This window comes from Diorhabda carinulata, chromosome 9, assembly GCF_026250575.1.
Source record: "Diorhabda carinulata isolate Delta chromosome 9, icDioCari1.1, whole genome shotgun sequence".
Taxonomy (NCBI): Eukaryota; Metazoa; Arthropoda; class Insecta; order Coleoptera; family Chrysomelidae; genus Diorhabda; species Diorhabda carinulata.
In genome coordinates this window covers 10,107,694-10,129,790 of record NC_079468.1, presented here as the reverse complement: position 1 = coordinate 10,129,790, position 22,097 = coordinate 10,107,694, and positions in this window count along the sequence as shown.

The window sequence follows — 22,097 nt, the reverse complement described above, 5'->3', positions numbered from 1 at the left end:
AATCGACGATATCTGAAAAAGTTAGATGCAAACTCACTCAAATATATGAGAAATTTTGAAATTCGACTTCAAATTAGGAAGATAGACTTAGAAAATTTTTAATCAACACAAAGTGACAATCGACCTCAAAGCTTCAACGGATGTTATTCGACGATATCTGACAAAGTTAGATGCAAACTCACTCAAATATATGAGAAATTTTGTAATTCGACTTCAAATTAGGAAGATAGACTTAGAAAATTTTCACTCAACACAAAGTGACAATCGACCTCAAAGGGCTTCAAAGGATGTTAATCGACGATATCTGACAAAGTTAGATGCAAACTCACTCAAATATATGAGAAATTTTGAAATTCGACTTCAAATTAGGAAGATAGACTTAGAAAATTTTTAATCAACACAAAGTGACAATCGACCTCAAAGCTTCAACGGATGTTATTCGACGATATCTGACAAAGTTAGATGCAAACTCACTCAAATATATGAGAAATGTTGAAATTCGACTTCAAATTAGGAATATAGACTTAGAAAATTTTCACTCAACAAAAGTGACAATCGACCTCAAAGGGCTTCAACGGATGTAAATCGACGATATCTGACAAAGTTAAATGCAAACTCACTCAAATATATGAGAAATGTTGAAATTTGACTTCAAATTAGGAATATAGACTTAGAAAATTTTCACTCAACACAAAGTGACAATCGACCTCAATGGGCTTCAATGGATGTATATCGACGATATCTGACAAAGTTAGATGCAAACTCACTCAAATATATGAGAAATGTTGAAATTCGACTTCAAATTAGGAAGATAGACTTTGAAAATTTTCAATCAACACAAAGTGACAATCGACCTCAAAGGGCTTCAATGGATGTATATCGACGATATCTGACAAAGTTAGATGCAAACTCACTCAAATATATGAGAAATGTTGAAATTCGACTTCAAATTAGGAATATAGACTTAGAAAATTTTCAATCAACACAAAGTGACAATCGACCTCAAAGGGCTTCAACGGATGTAAATCGACGATATCTGACAAAGTTAGATGCAAACTCACTCAAATATATGAGAAATGTTGAAATTCGACTTCAAATTAGGAAGATAGACTTAGAAAATTTTCACTCAACAAAAGTGACAATCGACCTCAAAGGGCTTCAACGGATGTAAATCGACGATATCTGACAAAGTTAGATAAAAACTCACTCAAATATATGAGAAATGTTGAAATTCGACTTCAAATTAGGAAGATAGACTTAGAAAATTTTCACTCAACACAAAGTGACAATCGACCTCGATGGGCTTCAATGGATGTTAATCGACGATATCTGACAAAGTTAGATGCAAATTCACTCAAATATATGAGAAATGTTGAAATTCGACTTCAAATTAGGAATATAGACTTAGAAAATTTTCACTCAACAAAAGTGACAATCGACCTCAAAGGGCTTCAACGGATGTAAATCGACGATATCTGACAAAGTTAGATAAAAACTCACTCAAATATATGAGAAATGTTGAAATTCGACTTCAAATTAGGAATATAGACTTAGAAAATTTTCACTCAACAAAAGTGACAATCGACCTCAAAGGGCTTCAACGGATGTAAATCGACGATATCTGACAAAGTTAAATGCAAACTCACTCAAATATATGAGAAATGTTGAAATTTGACTTCAAATTAGGAATATAGACTTAGAAAATTTTCACTCAACACAAAGTGACAATCGACCTCAATGGGCTTCAATGGATGTATATCGACGATATCTGACAAAGTTAGATGCAAACTCACTCAAATATATGAGAAATGTTGAAATTCGATTTCAAATTAGGAAGATAGACTTTGAAAATTTTCAATCAACACAAAGTGACAATCGACCTCAATCGGCTTCAGTGGATGTTAATCGACGATATCTGAAAAAGTTAGATGCAAACTCACTCAAATATATGGGAAATGTTGAAATTCGACTTCAAATTAGATAATATAGACTTGGAAAATTTTCAATCAACACAAAGTGACAATCGACCTCAATGGGCTTCAATGGATGTATATCGACGATATCTGACAAAGTTAGATGCAAACTCACTCAAATATATGAGAAATGTTGAAATTCGACTTCAAATTAGGAAGATAGACTTTGAAAATTTTCAATCAACACAAAGTGACAATCGACCTCAATCGGCTTCAGTGGATGTTAATCGACGATATCTGAAAAAGTTAGATGCAAACTCACTCAAATATATGAGAAATATTGAAATTCGACTTCAAATTAGATAATATAGACTTGGAAAATTTTCAATCAACACAAAGTGACAATCGACCTCAAAGGGCTTCAATGGATGTATATCGACGATATCTGACAAAATTAGATGCAAACTCACTCAAATATATGAGAAATGTTGAAATTCGACTTCAAATTAGGAATATAGACTTAGAAAATTTTCAATCAACACAAAGTGACAATCGACCTCAAAGGGCTTCAACGGATGTAAATCGACGATATCTGACAAAGTTAGATGCAAACTCACTCAAATATATGAGAAATGTTGAAATTCGACTTCAAATTAGGAAGATAGACTTAGAAAATTTTCACTCAACACAAAGTGACAATCGACCTCGATGGGCTTCAATGGATGTTAATCGACGATATCTGACAAAGTTAGATGCAAATTCACTCAAATATATGAGAAATGTTGAAATTCGATTTCAAATTAGGAAGATAGACTTTGAAAATTTTCAATCAACACAAAGTGACAATCGACCTCAATCGGCTTCAGTGGATGTTAATCGACGATATCTGAAAAAGTTAGATGCAAACTCACTCAAATATATGAGAAATGTTGAAATTCGACTTCAAATTAGATAATATAGACTTGGAAAATTTTCAATCAACACAAAGTGACAATCGACCTCAATGGGCTTCAATGGATGTATATCGACGATATCTGACAAAGTTAGATGCAAACTCACTAAAATATATGAGAAATGTTGAAATTCGACTTCAAATTAGGAAGATAGACTTTGAAAATTTTCAATCAACACAAAGTGACAATCGACCTCAATCGGCTTCAGTGGATGTTAATCGACGATATCTGAAAAAGTTAGATGCAAACTCACTCAAATATATGAGAAATGTTGAAATTCGACTTCAAATTAGATAATATAGACTTGGAAAATTTTCAATCAACACAAAGTGACAATCGACCACAAAGGGCTTCAATGGATGTATATCGACGATATCTGACAAAGTTAGATGCAAACTCACTCAAATATATGAGAAATGTTGAAATTCGACTTCAAATTAGGAATATAGACTTAGAAAATTTTCAATCAACACAAAGTGACAATCGACCTCAAAGGGCTTCACGGATGTAAATCGACGATATCTGACAAAGTTAGATAAAAACTCACTCAAATATATGAGAAATGTTGAAATTCGATTTCAAATTAGGAAGATAGACTTTGAAAATTTTCAATCAACACAAAGTGACAATCGACCTCAATCGGCTTCAGTGGATGTTAATCGACGATATCTGACAAAGTTAGATGCAAACTCACTCAAATATATGAGAAATGTTGAAATTCGACTTCAAATTAGATAATATAAACTTGGAAAATTTTCAATCAACACAAAGTGACAATCGACCTCAAAGGGCTTCAACGGATGTAAATCGACGATATCTGACAAAGTTAGATGCAAACTCACTCAAATATTTGAGAAATGTTGAAATTCGACTTCAAATTAGGAAGATAGACTTAGGAAATTTTCACTCAACACAAAGTGACAATCGACCTCAATGGGCTTCAATGGATGTATATCGACGATATCTGACAAAGTTAGATGCAAACTCACTCAAATATATGAGAAATACTGAAATTCGACTTCAAATTAGGAATATAGACTTAGAAAATTTTCACTCAACAAAAGTGACAATCGACCTCAATGGGCTTCAATGGATGTTAATCGACGATATCTGACAAAGTTAGATGCAAACTCACTCAAATATATGAGACATGTTGAAATTCGACTTCAAATTAGGAAGATAGACTTAGAAAATTTTCAATCAACACAAAGTGACAATCGACCTCAAAGGGCTTCAACGGATGTAAATCGACGATATCTGACAAAGTTAGATAAAAACTCACTCAAATATATGAGAAATGTTGAAATTCGACTTCAAATTATGAAAATAGACTTAGAAAATTTTCACTCAACAAAAAGTGACAATCGACCTCAAAGGGCTTCAACGGATGTTATTCGACGATATCTGACAAAGTTAGATGCAAACTCAATCAAATATATGAGAAATTTTGAAATTCGACTTCAAATTAGGAAGATAGACTTAGAAAATTTTCACTCAACACAAAGTGACAATCGACCTCAATGGGCTTCAATAGATGTTAATCGACGATATCTGACAAAGTTAGATGCAAACTCACTCAAATATATGAGAAATTTTGAAATTCGACTTCAAATTATGAAAATAGACTTAGGAAATTTTCACTCAACACAAAGTGACAATCGACCTCAATGGGCTTCAATGGATGTATATCGACGATATCTGACAAAGTTAGATGCAAACTCACTCAAATATATGAGAAATACTGAAATTCGACTTCAAATTAGGAATATAGACTTAGAAAATTTTCAATCAACACAAAGTGACAATCGACCTCAAAGGGCTTCAACGGATGTAAATCGACGATATCTGACAAAGTTAGATAAAAACTCACTCAAATATATGAGAAATGTTGAAATTCGACTTCAAATTAATAAGATAGACTTAGAAAATTTTCACTCAACTCAATGTGACAATCGACCTCAATGGGCTTCAATGGATGTTAATCGACGATATCTGACAAAGTTAGATGCAAACTCACTCAAATATATGAGAAATGTTCAAATTCGACTTCAAATTAGGAAGATAGACTTTGAAAATTTTCAATCAACACAAAGTGACAATCGACCTCAATCGGCTTCAGTGGATGTTAATCGACGATATCTGAAAAAGTTAGATGCAAATTCACTCAAATATATGAGAAATGTTGAAATTCGACTTCAAATTAGGAATATAGACTTTGAAAATTTTCAATCAACACAAAGTGACAATCGACCTCAAAGGGCTTCAATGGATGTATATCGACGATATCTGACAAAGTTAGATGCAAACTCACTCAAATATATGAGAAATGTTGAAATTCGACTTCAAATTAGGAATATAGACTTAGAAAATTTTCAATCAACACAAAGTGACAATCGACCTCAAAGGGCTTCAACGGATGTAAATCGACGATATCTGACAAAGTTAGATGCAAACTCACTCAAATATATGAGGAATGTTGAAATTCGATTTCAAATTAGGAAGATAGACTTTGAAAATTTTCAATCAACACAAAGTGACAATCGACCTCAATCGGCTTCAGTGGATGTTAATCGACGATATCTGACAAAGTTAGATGCAAACTCAATCAAATATATGAGAAATGTTGAAATTCGACTTCAAATTAGGAATATAGACTTAGAAAATTTTCAATCAACACAAAGTGACAATCGACCTCAAAGGGCTTCAATGGATGTATATCGACGATATCTGACAAAGTTAGATGCAAACTCACTCAAATATATGAGAAATGTTGAAATTCGATTTCAAATTAGGAAGATAGACTTTGAAAATTTTCAATCAACACAAAGTGACAATCGACCTCAAAGGGCTTCAACGGATGTAAATCGACGATATCTGACAAAGTTAGATAAAAACTCACTCAAATATATGAGAAATGTTGAAATTCGACTTCAAATTAATAAGATAGACTTAGAAAATTTTCACTCAACTCAATGTGACAATCGACCTCAATGGGCTTCAATGGATGTTAATCGACGATATCTGACAAAGTTAGATGCAAACTCACTCAAATATATGAGAAATGTTCAAATTCGACTTCAAATTAGGAAGATAGACTTTGAAAATTTTCAATCAACACAAAGTGACAATCGACCTCAATCGGCTTCAGTGGATGTTAATCGACGATATCTGAAAAAGTTAGATGCAAATTCACTCAAATATATGAGAAATGTTGAAATTCGACTTCAAATTAGGAATATAGACTTTGAAAATTTTCAATCAACACAAAGTGACAATCGACCTCAAAGGGCTTCAATGGATGTATATCGACGATATCTGACAAAGTTAGATGCAAACTCACTCAAATATATGAGAAATGTTGAAATTCGACTTCAAATTAGGAATATAGACTTAGAAAATTTTCAATCAACACAAAGTGACAATCGACCTCAAAGGGCTTCAACGGATGTAAATCGACGATATCTGACAAAGTTAGATGCAAACTCACTCAAATATATGAGAAATGTTGAAATTCGATTTCAAATTAGGAAGATAGACTTTGAAAATTTTCAATCAACACAAAGTGACAATCGACCTCAATCGGCTTCAGTGGATGTTAATCGACGATATCTGACAAAGTTAGATGCAAACTCAATCAAATATATGAGAAATGTTGAAATTCGACTTCAAATTAGGAATATAGACTTAGAAAATTTTCAATCAACACAAAGTGACAATCGACCTCAAAGGGCTTCAATGGATGTATATCGACGATATCTGACAAAGTTAGATGCAAACTCACTCAAATATATGAGAAATGTTGAAATTCGATTTCAAATTAGGAAGATAGACTTTGAAAATTTTCAATCAACACAAAGTGACAATCGACCTCAATCGGCTTCAGTGGATGTTAATCGACGATATCTGACAAAGTTAGATGCAAACTCAATCAAATATATGAGAAATGTTGAAATTCGACTTCAAATTAGGAATATAGACTTTGAAAATTTTCAATCAACACAAAGTGACAATCGACCTCAAAGGGCTTCAATGGATGTATATCGACGATATCTGACAAAGTTAGATGCAAACTCACTCAAATATATGAGAAATTTTGAAATTCGACTTCAAATTAGGAAGATAGACTTAGAAAATTTTTAATCAACACAAAGTGACAATCGACCTCAAAGCTTCAACGGATGTTATTCGACGATATCTGACAAAGTTAGATGCAAACTCACTCAAATATATGAGAAATGTTGAAATTCGACTTCAAGTTAGGAAGATAGACTTAGAAAATTTTCAATCAACACAAAGTGACAATCAACCTCAATGGGCTTCAATGGATGTTAATCGACGATATCTGACAAAGTTAGATGCAAACTCACTCAAATATATGAGAAATGTTGAAATTCGACTTCAAATTAGGGAGATAGACTTAGAAAATTTTCACTCAACACAAAGTGACAATCGACCTCAAAGGGCTTCAACGGATGTAATTCGACGATATCTGACAAAGTTAGATGCAAACTCACTCAAATATATGAGAAATTTTGTAATTCGACTTCAAATTAGGAAGATAGACTTAGAAAATTTTCACTCAACACAAAGTGACAATCGACCTCAAAGGGCTTCAAAGGATGTTAATCGACGATATCTGACAAAGTTAGATGCAAACTCACTCAAATATATGAGAAATTTTGAAATTCGACTTCAAATTAGGAAGATAGACTTAGAAAATTTTTAATCAACACAAAGTGACAATCGACCTCAAAGCTTCAACGGATGTTATTCGACGATATCTGACAAAGTTAGATGCAAACTCACTCAAATATATGAGAAATGTTGAAATTCGACTTCAAGTTAGGAAGATAGACTTAGAAAATTTTCAATCAACACAAAGTGACAATCAACCTCAATGGGCTTCAATGGATGTTAATCGACGATATTTGACAAAGTTAGATGCAAACTCACTCAAATATATGAGAAATGTTGAAATTCGACTTCAAATTAGGAAGATAGACTTAGAAAATTTTCACTCAACACAAAGTGACAATCGACCTCAAAGGGCTTCAACGGATGTAATTCGACGATATCTGACAAAGTTAGATGCAAACTCACTCAAATATATGAGAAATTTTGTAATTCGACTTCAAATTAGGAAGATAGACTTAGAAAATTTTCACTCAACACAAAGTGACAATCAACCTCAAAGGGATTCAACGGATGTTAATCGACGATATCTGACAAAGTTAGATGCAAACTCACTCAAATATATGAGAAATTTTGAAATTCGACTCCAAATAAGGAAGATAGACTTAGAAAATTTTCAATCAACTTAAAGTGACAATCGACCTCAAAGGGCTTCAACGGATGTAAATCGACGATATCTGACAAAGTTAGATGCAAACTCACTCAAATATATGAGAAATTTTGAAATTCGACTTCAAATTAGGAAGATAGACTTAGAAAATTTTCACTCAACACAAAGTGACAATCAACCTCAAAGGGATTCAACGGATGTTAATCGACGATATCTGACAAAGTTAGATGCAAACTCACTCAAATATATGAGAAATTTTGAAATTCGACTTCAAATTAGGAAGATAGACTTAGAAAATTTTCACTCAACACAAAGTGACAATCGACCTCAAAGGGCTTCAACGGATGTAAATCGACGATATCTGACAAAGTTAGATGCAAACTCACTCAAATATATGAGAAATTTTGTAATTCGACTTCAAGTTAGGAAGATAGACTTAGAAAATTTTCAATCAACACATAGTGACAATCGACCTCAATGGGCTTCAAAGGATGTTAATCGACGATATCTGACAAAGTTAGATGCAAACTCACTCAAATATATGAGAAATTTTGAAATTCGACTTCAAATTAGGAAGATAGACTTAGAAAATTTTCAATCAACACAAAGTGACAATCGACCTCAAAGCTTCAACGGATGTTATTCGACGATATCTGACAAAGTTAGATGCAAACTCACTCAAATATATGAGAAATGTTGAAATTCGACTTCAAGTTAGGAAGATAGACTTAGAAAATTTTCACTCAACACAAAGTGACAATCAACCTCAATGGGCTTCAATGGATGTTAATCGACGATATCTGACAAAGTTAGATGCAAACTCACTCAAATATATGAGAAATGTTGAAATTCGACTTCAAATTAGGAAGATAGACTTAGAAAATTATCACTCAACACAAAGTGACAATCGACCTCAAAGGGCTTCAACGGATGTAATTCGACGATATCTGACAAAGTTAGATGCAAACTCACTCAAATATATGAGAAATTTTGTAATTCGACTTCAAATTAGGAAGATAGACTTAGAAAATTTTCACTCAACACAAAGTGACAATCAACCTCAAAGGGATTCAACGGATGTTAATCGACGATATCTGACAAAGTTAGATGCAAACTCACTCAAATATATGAGAAATTTTGAAATTCGACTTCAAATTAGGAAGATAGACTTATAAAATTTTCAATCAACACAAAGTGACAATCGACATCAAAGGGCTTCAACGGATGTTAATCGACGATATCTGACAAAGTTAGATGCAAACTCACTCAAATATATGAGAAATTTTGAAATTCGACTTCAAATTAGGAAGATAGACTTAGAAAATTTTCAATCAACACAAAGTGACAATCGACCTCAAAGGGCTTCAACGGATGTTAATCGACGATATCTGACAAAGTTAGATGCAAACTCACTCAAATATATGAGAAATGTTGAAATTCGACTTCAAATTAGGAAGATAGACTTATAAAATTTTCAATCAACACAAAGTGACAATCGACATCAAAGGGCTTCAACGGATGTTAATCGACGATATCTGACAAAGTTAGATGCAAACTCACTCAAATATATGAGAAATTTTGAAATTCGACTTCAAATTAGGAAGATAGACTTAGAAAATTATCACTCAACACAAAGTGACAATCGACCTCAAAGGGCTTCGACGGATGTAATTCGACGATATCTGACAAAGTTAGATGCAAACTCACTCAAATATATGAGAAATTTTGTAATTCGACTTCAAATTAGGAAGATAGACTTAGAAAATTTTCACTCAACACAAAGTGACAATCAACCTCAAAGGGATTCAACGGATGTTAATCGACGATATCTGACAAAGTTAGATGCAAACTCACTCAAATATATGAGAAATTTTGAAATTCGACTTCAAATTAGGAAGATAGACTTAGAAAATTTTCAATCAACACAAAGTGAGAATCGACCTCAAAGGGCTTCAACGGATGTTAATCGACGATATCTGACAAAGTTAGATGCAAACTCACTCAAATATATGAGAAATGTTGAAATTCGACTTCAAATTAGGAAGATAGACTTAGAAAATTTTCACTCAACACAAAGTGACAATCGACCTCAAAGGGCTTCAACGGATGTTAATCGACGATATCTGACAAAGTTTGATGCAAACTCACTCAAATATATGAGAAATGTTGAAATTCGACTTCAAATTAGGAAGATAGACTTAGAAAATTTTCACTCAACTCAAAGTGACAATCGACCTCAAAGGGCTTCGACGGATGTAATTCGACGATATCTGACAAAGTTAGATGCAAACTCACTCAAATATATGAGAAATGTTGAAATTCGACTTCAAGTTAGGAAGATAGACTTAGAAAATTTTCACTCAACACAAAGTGACAATCAACCTCAATGGGCTTCAATGGATGTTAATCGACGATATCTGACAAAGTTAGATGCAAACTCACTCAAATATATGAGAAATGTTGAAATTCGACTTCAAATTAGGAAGATAGACTTAGAAAATTATCACTCAACACAAAGTGACAATCGACCTCAAAGGGCTTCAACGGATGTAATTCGACGATATCTGACAAAGTTAGATGCAAACTCACTCAAATATATGAGAAATTTTGTAATTCGACTTCAAATTAGGAAGATAGACTTAGAAAATTTTCACTCAACACAAAGTGACAATCGACCTCAATGGGCTTCAAAGGATGTTAATCGACGATATCTGACAAAGTTAGATGCAAACTCACTCAAATATATGAGAAATTTTGAAATTCGACTTCAAATTAGGAAGATAGACTTAGAAAATTTTCAATCAACACAAAGTGACAATCGACCTCAAAGGGCTTCAACGGATGTTAATCGACGATATCTGACAAAGTTTGATGCAAACTCACTCAAATATATGAGAAATGTTGAAATTCGACTTCAAATTAGGAAGATAGACTTAGAAAATTTTCACTCAACACAAAGTGACAATCGACCTCAATGGGCTTCAAAGGATGTTAATCGACGATATCTGACAAAGTTAGATGCAAACTCACTCAAATATATGAGAAATTTTGAAATTCGACTTCAAATTAGGAAGATAGACTTAGAAAATTTTCACTCAACACAAAGTGACAATCGACCTCAATGGGCTTCAAAGGATGTTAATCGACGATATCTGACAGAGTTAGATGCAAACTCACTCAAATATATGAGAAATTTTGAAATTCGACTTCAAATTAGGAAGATAGACTTAGAAAATTTTCAATCAACACAAAGTGACAATCGACCTCAAAGGGCTTCAACGGATGTTATTCGACGATATCTGACAAAGTTAGATGCAAACTCACTCAAATATATGAGAAATTTCGAAATTCGACTTCAAATTAGGAAGATAGACTTAGAAAATTTTCACTCAACACAAAGTGACAATCGACCTCAATGGGCTTCAAAGGATGTTAATCGACGATATCTGACAAAGTTAGATGCAAACTCACTCAAATATATGAGAAATTTTGAAATTCGACTTCAAATTAGGAAGATAGACTTAGAAAATTTTCAATCAACACAAAGTGACAATCGACCTCAAAGGGCTTCAACGGATGTAAATCGACGATATCTGACAAAGTTAGATGCAAACTCACTCAAATATATGAGAAATTTTGAAATTTGACTTCAAATTAGGAAGATAGACTTAGAAAATTTTCAATCAACACAAAGTGACAATCGACCTCAAAGGGCTTCAACGGATGTTATTCGACGATATCTGACAAAGTTAGATGCAAACTCACTCAAATATATGAGAAATTTTGAAATTCGACTTCAAATTAGGAAGATAGACTTAGAAAATTTTCACTCAACACAAAGTGACAATCGACCTCAATGGGCTTCAAAGGATGTTAATCGACGATATCTGACAATGTTGAATGCAAACTCACTCAAATATATGAGAAATTTTGAAATTCGACTTCAAATTAGGAAGATAGACTTAGAAAATTTTCACTCAACACAAAGTGACAATCGACCTCAATGGGCTTCAATAGATGTTAATCGACGATATCTGACAAAGTTAGATGCAAACTCACTCAAATATATGAGAAATTTTGAAATTCGACTTCAAATTATGAAAATAGACTTAGAAAATTTTCACTCAACACAAAGTGACAATCGACCTCAAAGGGCTTCAACGGATGTTATTCGACGATATCTGACAAAGTTAGATGCAAACTCACTCAAATATATGAGAAATTTTGAAATTCGACTTCAAATTAGGAAGATAGACTTAGAAAATTTTCACTCAACACAAAGTGACAATCGACCTCAATGGGCTTCAAAGGATGTTAATCGACGATATCTGACAATGTTGAATGCAAACTCACTCAAATATATGAGAAATTTTGAAATTCGACTTCAAATTAGGAAGATAGACTTAGAAAATTTTCACTCAACACAAAGTGACAATCGACCTCAATGGGCTTCAATAGATGTTAATCGACGATATCTGACAAAGTTAGATGCAAACTCACTCAAATATATGAGAAATTTTGAAATTCGACTTCAAATTATGAAAATAGACTTAGAAAATTTTCACTCAACACAAAGTGACAATCGACCTCAATGGGCTTCAAAGGATGTTAATCGACGATATCTGACAAAGTTAGATGCAAACTCACTCAAATATATGAGAAATTTTGAAATTCGACTTCAAATTAGGAAGATAGACTTAGAAAATTTTTAATCAACACAAAGTGACAATCGACCTCAAAGCTTCAACGGATGTAATTCGACGATATCTGACAAAGTTAGATGCAAACTCACTCAAATATATGAGAAATTTTGTAATTCGACTTCAAATTAGGAAGATAGACTTAGAAAATTTTCACTCAACACAAAGTGACAATCGACCTCAAAGGGCTTCAACGGATGTTAATCGACGATATCTGACAAAGTTTGATGCAAACTCACTCAAATATATGAGAAATGTTGAAATTCGACTTCAAATTAGGAAGATGGACTTAGAAAATTTTCACTCAACTCAAAGTGACAATCGACCTCAATAGGCTTCAAAGGATGTTAATCGACGATATCTGACAAAGTTAGATGCAAACTCACTCAAATATATGAGAAATTTTGTAATTCGACTTCAAATTATGAAGATAGACTTAAAAAATTTTCAATCAACACAAAGTGACAATCGACCTCAAAGGGCTTCAACGGATGTAAATCGACGATATCTGACAAAGTTAGATGCAAACTCACTCAAATATATGAGAAATGTTGAAATTCGACTTCAAATTAGGAAGATAGACTTAGAAAATTTTCAATCAACACAAAGTGACAATCGACCTCAAAGGGCTTCAACGGATGTTATTCGACGATATCTGACAAAGTTAGATGCAAACTCACTCAAATATATGAGAAATTTTGAAATTCGACTTCAAATTAGGAAGATAGACTTAGAAAATTTTCACTCAGCACAAAGTGACAATCGACCTCAATGGGCTTCAAAGGATGTTAATCGACGATATCTGACAAAGTTAGATGCAAACTCACTCAAATATATGAGAAATTTTGAAATTCGACTTCAAATTAGGAAGATAGACTTAGAAAATTTTCAATCAACACAAAGTGACAATCGACCTCAAAGGGCTTCAACGGATGTAAATCGACGATATCTGACAAAGTTAGATGCAAACTCACTCAAATATATGAGAAATTTTGAAATTTGACTTCAAATTAGGAAGATAGACTTAGAAAATTTTCAATCAACACAAAGTGACAATCGACCTCAAAGGGCTTCAACGGATGTTATTCGACGATATCTGACAAAGTTAGATGCAAACTCACTCAAATATATGAGAAATTTTGAAATTCGACTTCAAATTAGGAAGATAGACTTAGAAAATTTTCACTCAACACAAAGTGACAATCGACCTCAATGGGCTTCAATAGATGTTAATCGACGATATCTGACAAAGTTAGATGCAAACTCACTCAAATATATGAGAAATTTTGAAATTCGACTTCAAATTATGAAAATAGACTTAGAAAATTTTCACTCAACACAAAGTGACAATCGACCTCAAAGGGCTTCAACGGATGTTATTCGACGATATCTGACAAAGTTAGATGCAAACTCACTCAAATATATGAGAAATTTTGAAATTCGACTTCAAATTAGGAAGATAGACTTAGAAAATTTTCACTCAACACAAAGTGACAATCGACCTCAATGGGCTTCAAAGGATGTTAATCGACGATATCTGACAATGTTGAATGCAAACTCACTCAAATATATGAGAAATTTTGAAATTCGACTTCAAATTAGGAAGATAGACTTAGAAAATTTTCACTCAACACAAAGTGACAATCGACCTCAATGGGCTTCAATAGATGTTAATCGACGATATCTGACAAAGTTAGATGCAAACTCACTCAAATATATGAGAAATTTTGAAATTCGACTTCAAATTATGAAAATAGACTTAGAAAATTTTCACTCAACACAAAGTGACAATCGACCTCAATGGGCTTCAAAGGATGTTAATCGACGATATCTGACAAAGTTAGATGCAAACTCACTCAAATATATGAGAAATTTTGAAATTCGACTTCAAATTAGGAAGATAGACTTAGAAAATTTTTAATCAACACAAAGTGACAATCGACCTCAAAGCTTCAACGGATGTAATTCGACGATATCTGACAAAGTTAGATGCAAACTCACTCAAATATATGAGAAATTTTGTAATTCGACTTCAAATTAGGAAGATAGACTTAGAAAATTTTCACTCAACACAAAGTGACAATCGACCTCAAAGGGCTTCAACGGATGTTAATCGACGATATCTGACAAAGTTTGATGCAAACTCACTCAAATATATGAGAAATGTTGAAATTCGACTTCAAATTAGGAAGATGGACTTAGAAAATTTTCACTCAACTCAAAGTGACAATCGACCTCAATAGGCTTCAAAGGATGTTAATCGACGATATCTGACAAAGTTAGATGCAAACTCACTCAAATATATGAGAAATTTTGTAATTCGACTTCAAATTATGAAGATAGACTTAAAAAATTTTCAATCAACACAAAGTGACAATCGACCTCAAAGGGCTTCAACGGATGTAAATCGACGATATCTGACAAAGTTAGATGCAAACTCACTCAAATATATGAGAAATGTTGAAATTCGACTTCAAATTAGGAAGATAGACTTAGAAAATTTTCAATCAACACAAAGTGACAATCGACCTCAAAGGGCTTCAACGGATGTTATTCGACGATATCTGACAAAGTTAGATGCAAACTCACTCAAATATATGAGAAATTTTGAAATTCGACTTCAAATTAGGAAGATAGACTTAGAAAATTTTCACTCAGCACAAAGTGACAATCGACCTCAATGGGCTTCAAAGGATGTTAATCGACGATATCTGACAAAGTTAGATGCAAACTCACTCAAATATATGAGAAATTTTGAAATTCGACTTCAAATTAGGAAGATAGACTTAGAAAATTTTCACTCAACACAAAGTGACAATCGACCTCAATGGGCTTCAAAGGATGTTAATCGACGATATCTGACAAAGTTAGATGCAAACTCACTCAAATATATGAGAAATTTTGAAATTCGACTTCAAATTAGGAAGATAGACTTAGAAAATTTTCACTCAACACAAAGTGACAATCGACCTCAATGGGCTTCAAAGGATGTTAATCGACGATATCTGACAAAGTTAGATGCAAACTCACTCAAATATATGAGAAATTTTGAAATTTGACTTCAAATTAGGAAGATAGACTTAGAAAATTTTCAATCAACACAAAGTGACAATCGACCTCAAAGGGCTTCAACGGATGTTATTCGACGATATCTGACAAAGTTAGATGCAAACTCACTCAAATATATGAGAAATTTTGAAATTCGACTTCAAATTAGGAAGATAGACTTAGAAAATTTTCACTCAACACAAAGTGACAATCGACCTCAATGGGCTTCAAAGGATGTTAATCGACGATATCTGACAAAGTTAGATGCAAACTCACTCAAATATATGAGAAATTTTGAAATTCGACTTCAAATTAGGAAGATAGACTTAGAAAATTTTCAATCAACACAAAGTGACAATCGACCTCAAAGCTTCAACGGATGTTATTCGACGATATCTGACAAAGTTAGATGCAAACTCACTCAAATATATGAGAAATGTTGAAATTCGACTTCAAATTAGGAAGATAGACTTAAAAAATTTTCACTCAACACAAAGTGACAATCGACCTCAAAGGGCTTCAACGGATGTAATTCGACGATATCTGACAAAGTTAGATGCAAACTCACTCAAATATATGAGAAATTTTGTAATTCGACTTCAAATTAGGAAGATAGACTTAGAAAATTTTCACTCAACACAAAGTGACAATCGACCTCAAAGGGCTTCAACGGATGTTAATCGACGATATCTGACAAAGTTTGATGCAAACTCACTCAAATATATGAGAAATGTTGAAATTCGACTTCAAATTAGGAAGATGGACTTAGAAAATTTTCACTCAACTCAAAGTGACAATCGACCTCAATAGGCTTCAAAGGATGTTAATCGACGATATCTGACAAAGTTAGATGCAAACTCACTCAAATATATGAGAAATTTTGTAATTCGACTTCAAATTATGAAGATAGACTTAAAAAATTTTCAATCAACACAAAGTGACAATCGACCTCAAAGGGCTTCAACGGATGTAAATCGACGATATCTGACAAAGTTAGATGCAAACTCACTCAAATATATGAGAAATGTTGAAATTCGACTTCAAATTAGGAAGATAGACTTAGAAAATTTTCACTCAACACAAAGTGACAATTGACCTCAATGGGCTTCAAAGGATGTTAATCGACGATATCTGACAAAGTTAGATGCAAACTCACTCAAATATATGAGAAATTTTGAAATTCGACTTCAAATTAGGAAGATAGACTTAGAAAATTTTCAATCAACACAAAGTGACAATCGACCTCAAAGGGCTTCAACGGATGTTAATCGACGATATCTGACAAAGTTTGATGCAAACTCACTCAAATATATGAGAAATGTTGAAATTCGACTTCAAATTAGGAAGATAGACTTAGAAAATTTTCACTCAACACAAAGTGACAATCGACCTCAATGGGCTTCAAAGGATGTTAATCGACGATATCTGACAAAGTTAGATGCAAACTCACTCAAATATATGAGAAATTTTGAAATTCGACTTCAAATTAGGAAGATAGACTTAGAAAATTTTCACTCAACACAAAGTGACAATCGACCTCAATGGGCTTCAAAGGATGTTATTCGACGATATCTGACAGAGTTAGATGCAAACTCACTCAAATATATGAGAAATTTTGAAATTCGACTTCAAATTAGGAAGATAGACTTAGAAAATTTTCAATCAACACAAAGTGACAATCGACCTCAATGGGCTTCAAAGGATGTTAATCGACGATATCTGACAAAGTTAGATGCAAACTCACTCAAATATATGAGAAATTTTGAAATTCGACTTCAAATTAGGAAGATAGACTTAGAAAATTTTCAATCAACACAAAGTGACAATCGACCTCAAAGGGCTTCAACGGATGTAAATCGACGATATCTGACAAAGTTAGATGCAAACTCACTCAAATATATGAGAAATTTTGAAATTTGACTTCAAATTAGGAAGATAGACTTAGAAAATTTTCAATCAACACAAAGTGACAATCGACCTCAAAGGGCTTCAACGGATGTTATTCGACGATATCTGACAAAGTTAGATGCAAACTCACTCAAATATATGAGAAATTTTGAAATTCGACTTCAAATTAGGAAGATAGACTTAGAAAATTTTCACTCAACACAAAGTGACAATCGACCTCAATGGGCTTCAAAGGATGTTAATCGACGATATCTGACAATGTTGAATGCAAACTCACTCAAATATATGAGAAATTTTGAAATTCGACTTCAAATTAGGAAGATAGACTTAGAAAATTTTCACTCAACACAAAGTGACAATCGACCTCAATGGGCTTCAATAGATGTTAATCGACGATATCTGACAAAGTTAGATGCAAACTCACTCAAATATATGAGAAATTTTGAAATTCGACTTCAAATTATGAAAATAGACTTAGAAAATTTTCACTCAACACAAAGTGACAATCGACCTCAAAGGGCTTCAACGGATGTTATTCGACGATATCTGACAAAGTTAGATGCAAACTCACTCAAATATATGAGAAATTTTGAAATTCGACTTCAAATTAGGAAGATAGACTTAGAAAATTTTCACTCAACACAAAGTGACAATCGACCTCAATGGGCTTCAAAGGATGTTAATCGACGATATCTGACAATGTTGAATGCAAACTCACTCAAATATATGAGAAATTTTGAAATTCGACTTCAAATTAGGAAGATAGACTTAGAAAATTTTCACTCAACACAAAGTGACAATCGACCTCAATGGGCTTCAATAGATGTTAATCGACGATATCTGACAAAGTTAGATGCAAACTCACTCAAATATATGAGAAATTTTGAAATTCGACTTCAAATTATGAAAATAGACTTAGAAAATTTTCACTCAACACAAAGTGACAATCGACCTCAATGGGCTTCAAAGGATGTTAATCGACGATATCTGACAAAGTTAGATGCAAACTCACTCAAATATATGAGAAATTTTGAAATTCGACTTCAAATTAGGAAGATAGACTTAGAAAATTTTTAATCAACACAAAGTGACAATCGACCTCAAAGCTTCAACGGATGTAATTCGACGATATCTGACAAAGTTAGATGCAAACTCACTCAAATATATGAGAAATTTTGTAATTCGACTTCAAATTAGGAAGATAGACTTAGAAAATTTTCACTCAACACAAAGTGACAATCGACCTCAAAGGGCTTCAACGGATGTTAATCGACGATATCTGACAAAGTTTGATGCAAACTCACTCAAATATATGAGAAATGTTGAAATTCGACTTCAAATTAGGAAGATGGACTTAGAAAATTTTCACTCAACTCAAAGTGACAATCGACCTCAATAGGCTTCAAAGGATGTTAATCGACGATATCTGACAAAGTTAGATGCAAACTCACTCAAATATATGAGAAATTTTGTAATTCGACTTCAAATTATGAAGATAGACTTAAAAAATTTTCAATCAACACAAAGTGACAATCGACCTCAAAGGGCTTCAACGGATGTAAATCGACGATATCTGACAAAGTTAGATGCAAACTCACTCAAATATATGAGAAATGTTGAAATTCGACTTCAAATTAGGAAGATAGACTTAGAAAATTTTCAATCAACACAAAGTGACAATCGACCTCAAAGGGCTTCAACGGATGTTATTCGACGATATCTGACAAAGTTAGATGCAAACTCACTCAAATATATGAGAAATTTTGAAATTCGACTTCAAATTAGGAAGATAGACTTAGAAAATTTTCACTCAGCACAAAGTGACAATCGACCTCAATGGGCTTCAAAGGATGTTAATCGACGATATCTGACAAAGTTAGATGCAAACTCACTCAAATATATGAGAAATTTTGAAATTCGACTTCAAATTAGGAAGATAGACTTAGAAAATTTTCAATCAACACAAAGTGACAATCGACCTCAAAGGGCTTCAACGGATGTAAATCGACGATATCTGACAAAGTTAGATGCAAACTCACTCAAATATATGAGAAATTTTGAAATTTGACTTCAAATTAGGAAGATAGACTTAGAAAATTTTCAATCAACACAAAGTGACAATCGACCTCAAAGGGCTTCAACGGATGTTATTCGACGATATCTGACAAAGTTAGATGCAAACTCACTCAAATATATGAGAAATTTTGAAATTCGACTTCAAATTAGGAAGATAGACTTAGAAAATTTTCACTCAACACAAAGTGACAATCGACCTCAATGGGCTTCAAAGGATGTTAATCGACGATATCTGACAATGTTAGATGCAAACTCACTCAAATATATGAGAAATTTTGAAATTCGACTTCAAATTAGGAAAATAGACTTAGAAAATTTTCACTCAACACAAAGTGACAATCGACCTCAATGGGCTTCAAAGGATGTTAATCGACGATATCTGACAAAGTTAGATGCAAACTCACTCAAATATATGAGAAATTTTGAAATTCGACTTCAAATTAGGAAGATAGACTTAGAAAATTTTCAATCAACACAAAGTGACAATCGACCTCAAAGCTTCAACGGATGTTATTCGACGATATCTGACAAAGTTAGATGCAAACTCACTCAAATATATGAGAAATGTTGAAATTCGACTTCAAATTAGGAAGATAGACTTAAAAAATTTTCACTCAACACAAAGTGACAATCGACCTCAAAGGGCTTCAACGGATGTAATTCGACGATATCTGACAAAGTTAGATGCAAACTCACTCAAATATATGAGAAATTTTGTAATTCGACTTCAAATTAGGAAGATAGACTTAGAAAATTTTCACTCAACACAAAGTGACAATCGACCTCAAAGGGCTTCAACGGATGTTAATCGACGATATCTGACAAAGTTTGATGCAAACTCACTCAAATATATGAGAAATGTTGAAATTCGACTTCAAATTAGGAAGATGGACTTAGAAAATTTTCACTCAACTCAAAGTGACAATCGACCTCAATAGGCTTCAAAGGATGTTAATCGACGATATCTGACAAAGTTAGATGCAAACTCACTCAAATATATGAGAAATTTTGTAATTCGACTTCAAATTATGAAGATAGACTTAAAAAATTTTCAATCAACACAAAGTGACAATCGACCTCAAAGGGCTTCAACGGATGTAAATCGACGATATCTGACAAAGTTAGATGCAAACTCACTCAAATATATGAGAAATGTTGAAATTCGACTTCAAATTAGGAAGATAGACTTAGAAAATTTTCACTCAACACAAAGTGACAATTGACCTCAATGGGCTTCAAAGGATGTTAATCGACGATATCTGACAAAGTTAGATGCAAACTCACTCAAATATATGAGAAATTTTGAAATTCGACTTCAAATTAGGAAGATAGACTTAGAAAATTTTCAATCAACACAAAGTGACAATCGACCTCAAAGGGCTTCAACGGATGTTAATCGACGATATCTGACAAAGTTTGATGCAAACTCACTCAAATATATGAGAAATGTTGAAATTCGACTTCAAATTAGGAAGATAGACTTAAAAAATTTTCAATCAACACAAAGTGACAATCGACCTCAAAGGGCTTCAACGGATGTAAATCGACGATATCTGACAAAGTTAGATGCAAACTCACTCAAATATATGAGAAATGTTGAAATTCGACTTCAAATTATGAAGATAGACTTAAAAAATTTTCAATCAACACAAAGTGACAATCGACCTCAAAGGGCTTCAACGGATGTAAATCGACGATATCTGACAAAGTTAGATGCAAACTCACTCAAATATATGAGAAATGTTGAAATTCGACTTCAAATTAGGAAGATAGACTTAGAAAATTTTCAATCAACACAAAGTGACAATCGACCTCAAAGGGCTTCAACGGATGTTATTCGACGATATCTGACAAAGTTAGATGCAAACTCACTCAAATATATGAGAAATTTTGAAATTCGACTTCAAATTAGGAAGATAGACTTAGAAAATTTTCACTCAGCACAAAGTGACAATCGACCTCAATGGGCTTCAAAGGATGTTAATCGACGATATCTGACAAAGTTAGATGCAAACTCACTCAAATATATGAGAAATTTTGAAATTCGACTTCAAATTAGGAAGATAGACTTAGAAAATTTTCAATCAACACAAAGTGACAATCGACCTCAAAGGGCTTCAACGGATGTAAATCGACGATATCTGACAAAGTTAGATGCAAACTCACTCAAATATATGAGAAATTTTGAAATTTGACT